Here is a 4,462-nt window from a genome sequence, read left to right as displayed (position 1 = left end):
GTCAGTGCGTATTCACCATTTTTTTTTACCACTTCAAATTAATTAAAAAATAACAATTTTTTAGAAGTATGGGAAAAAACAAAGTTGGGTGGGGGCACCGTTGTGTAGATATGCCAATGTATACATATATTTTCATTACATTTTTCACCCTTAATAAATTAAAAATTTTCAGAATCGTTAAAGAGAAAATGTCTTGCAGTATTCCATTTATTTACACTCTGGATTCAAATCCTGCCAAGATCAATTTTACCTTTCATCACTTCTAGACTTGTGTCTTAATTAGGAATCAGAACAGTATAATTTTTCTATACATTATAGTGACGCACCTAGACACATCATCAGTGATGTTTCTTGGGGTCATTGGGTATCTCGAGTCTGTCAACAATTAGGCACCCTCAGCCAGGCGACCCAGCCAAGGTTGCGCAAACCCCCAACTTGTGTCCACTTAACAATTACTCCAAGAAGCATAACATTTTTCAGAGGCCACATCTCTTAACCATAACCACCTTGAGGCAACCTGCTGCCTCTATAACAAATTTTCATGGCCTTCTTTATATTACTTCTATAACTTCGAAAATTAATATACAGTAATACCTCACTTTGCGATGATCCACTTTGCCAGACCCCGGGTTTACGAGTTTTATTTTATAATAAATATAAAAAGGTTAAACAACCATCTTGTGTGTATGACAACGTCAAAATTTTTAGAAAGTATTTCTTGGTACGGTGTATAATTTGAAGGAATGAGGATGCCATTATTTTCTTTTTCACTAATTTTAATGTTATTTGCACTCATTGAAAGTTTTTTTCCATTTAGTAAGCATCTAGCTTTTTTCTGTCGTTTTTTAAAAACAGCATTTTCTTCGTTCATGTCTGTGTTTTCTCCGATTTTGGATTTGTATTTTAATGTGATTTTGTAATATAATTGTATCATATACATACGTATTATATATGTAATTATTAAATTCAGATCTCAATTTTCATGGAATAATTGTAAAATAAAACTTTGCTTAAAAAAAAAAAAAAAGAAAAATGGAGAAAATTTAATTTTTGGTTGATTCTCAATCTTTGATTGGAATTCAAAGATAGTTTTTTTTTTCTTTAATACATAATAAAAAAAAGTGTTACGGGAAGAAATTTAAAGAGTCTATGCTTAAACCAAAGGTGGGGAAACCCCCGCCCGCCCATTTTATTGCGCCCCCAGGCTGGTATAGTCGTATGTACAAAATATACTCAATTTTTCAATTATAAAATTTATACAATATTCTTATGCTTCTTTGCGACATAGGTCGCGTTTCCACTACGACTTAAAACGGTTAGACTCGAACAGAAAATCATCCGGTAATTACCATTTGAATTGAAATTTTAATTTTCACTAAAAAACACATATTGCTAGGTTTGTACCACCCCCTTGAGACCCAACTATAAATAGCTGAAAAATATAGAATACCCCATAAGTGATATAAAAGTCCTAAATTCAATGGCGGCGTTAATGTAGATGTTACGCGTTAATTTAATGTGTTAAACTTATCTTTATTAATGTATATACAAGATTTACACAGCTATAAGGGTTAGAACTTGTGATCCGCCCGCCACACTAAAAAGTTTCCCCCTCTACTGGCTTAAACGAATAAATGCTTTATTTTTTATTCATCGATACATCAAAAATCTGACTTTTGATCGTTGCAGAAGGGAGCGCAGTGGGAGGCTGCTTTGACATTGTGGTAGCTGCGAAGCTAGATCTGTCGTCTGCTTTAGTAAATACGTTCGTGAAGCAAAGTTTTATTTTATTTTATTTATTTATTTTTCACCGATGTCTAAAGCTGATTGAACTTTGACCTTTGAAAAAGGAGGTGCAGTAGGAGGCAGCTATGACAAGCGTGGTAGATGTCATACGAAAGCTGTCGTCTGCTTCAGTGAATTGTTTTTCTGCTTCATACACTCTGGACAAGACATGCAGATATGGCGCAGCGCAATAGTGAGACTGAGAGAAGTGCTGGTACGAAATGCAGCAAAAATCTCCCTCACCACCAACAACAATGGCAACAACAGAAACTAAAGAACCAAGAAGAAAATTAATAATGTTAACACAAACTACAACTTCGTCGATAAGAATAGTATAGTAATAATAACAATGACTCCGAAATAGCGACAGCAACATCAACGGCCATCTCGAATTAATTGCTCACTGAGAAGTGAATTCACCTACAGTTGTTTGAATAGAAAGATGACAAAGGTGCAAAAGCCATTTTTCATTGTGAGTAGAAAAGTACCTGAAGAGTGAGGTGGTGCATTTGGTACCCCAGAATTATTATCTGCAGTTGTGTGATAAAAAAAAAAAAATGATGTGGACGGGGACAAAGCCATTTTTTTGTTGCAGTTAGAAAAGTACCTGAAGAATGGAAGAGGTGCCACAAAAGCAAACAGTGTGTTTCCAGAATTTTCTTTTTTTTTTTCTTTTCACTATTCCTTTGTTTTCTACAATGGAGATCATAATTCGGAAAGAAATTTTTTGCTTTACATTTTAGCTCCCTGAACATCATTCTGTGCTCTTTTCCTTCCCTGTGAGGTTGTGATAGCTGTTTCAAAAATTTCACCTGCTAATGGAAGTTTATTCTGAATTTAGGAAGAGAAAGGAAAAAAAAACTCTAACTCCTGTGTACCTGAGTAATATTTTTAATTCTTATCAACATGTTTTGTTAATCTACTAAAGTGAATATTCATAATGTACCACCAAATTTAAATCAGGAATTTTGGTGGAAGTTATAGAGGAACAGGGGGAAGTAATATTCAATCTTCCTTACATGAAAAATACCCAGAGATGGAAGTTCTTACATGTAAAACTTTGTAGAAATTCCATTCTAATTCCATTCTAATTCTAAATACAAAACATGATAATAATAAAAAACAGAAAACCAGAGGGATTTCATTACAGTGTCACTAACTAACTTATGCATTTTCAGTTTCCTTGTCATGTAACAAAACTTCCTTAATAACATCAATAAGAAAATAACAATAACAAAATCGACATCAACAGCTACAACAATAAATTGCTCAAAAAAAAAAAGCAAAATAAATTGCTTAAACAGCTAAATAAATTGCTCAAAAGACAAACACTTGTACTACCTCCAAAGGCTGTGAAAGTTTCCCTCTCCTAAACAACACAAACAATAAAACTCTTGCTGACATATCTGCCTTTCTCAGATACCTCATCTATCCATGAAACTGAATCTGAAGATTAGCTTTTAATCAGACTGAAAAAAGAGAAAGATCCTCCAAACCTGAAAACTTTGTAGGTCTAAAGTCACCTGGAGAATGGTTGGAGTGTGACTGATCTGCAAGATGGAAAAATAAGAACAACAGCTGCAATAGCAAGAACTTGGACAAACACTTCTCAACTTCAATGTTGTTCGCGAGAACATCGTAGCAGTGATAGAATTAAAAAAATTACAAACAAAAATAAAGCAAATAGGAAGGTGAGAGGAACCAACTCCTCCTAAAAGTAACCCAATGAGAAACTCCTACTGAGGACAATACTTGGAGTATATAGAACTATAAAAGAGAAATTACCAATGGACCTGGGCTATTTATAAAGACCCCAGCACTAAAAATGCTGGAGAGGTATTTTAAGGAATTAAAAATGTACAATGCACCTCAACATGAACTATAAGGTAAGTGGTATTTTCTCTTACTTAGAGCAGCATTGAGTGTGGTTTGTATGAATGCACAAGGTGGCCCAGGCAAGTGGTTGGAAGCTGGTTCACATACTGAATGACTTCAAGATACTAAACATATATCACATTTTCTGGTATACAAACTGGCATAGTTTGTGGTGTAAACATTCAAACACCATCATTGTCTTTCTAAATCCTACAGCATATCACAAGGAATCTTTTGTCCTTCTTCAAAGTTGTTTTAATGTATATGTCAACCTATTGGGGGGTTGTAAATTTTGATCTGAAAAATTCAACTTGTATGCAAGAAAATACAGTATGTAAGAGCAATGTTTCTGCGTTGCATGATCTTAAGCTTACACCTCACATAAATAAATGATTGTTCTGGAAGGATTTTGGAACTCCAGGTAAAGCTGATCTTTCAGAAATTAGATGGTATGGAATCCTAGATATTTGCAGCAGTAAAAGCTGAGTCTTCTGGTTGTTTATGCCTCAACAAGGGTCAGGCAGTCAAGTTATTTTAGACAGCAGCAAACTTTCATAAGAACATCTCACTCATTAATATTAATGAATGTTTTGAGGGCAGGGAGCTGGAAGAATCATTGGTGGAGCTGTACGACAGTCACCCCCCTCCCCTCACAAAAACCAAGCTTTCAGAAATTTTTTTTTTCTCAGTGGATTCCTAGGTTTTCGATGACGGAGATTCTGAATATGCAAAAAATGATGTTTTCAAAATTTTAAATTAATCCCACCCCCAATTTTTTAATTTTTAACTTTTTTTTCAAATC

This window comes from Octopus bimaculoides, chromosome 14 (assembly GCF_001194135.2).
Source record: "Octopus bimaculoides isolate UCB-OBI-ISO-001 chromosome 14, ASM119413v2, whole genome shotgun sequence".
NCBI classification, from domain to species: domain Eukaryota; kingdom Metazoa; phylum Mollusca; class Cephalopoda; order Octopoda; family Octopodidae; genus Octopus; species Octopus bimaculoides.
This window is presented reverse-complemented; position numbering follows the sequence as displayed.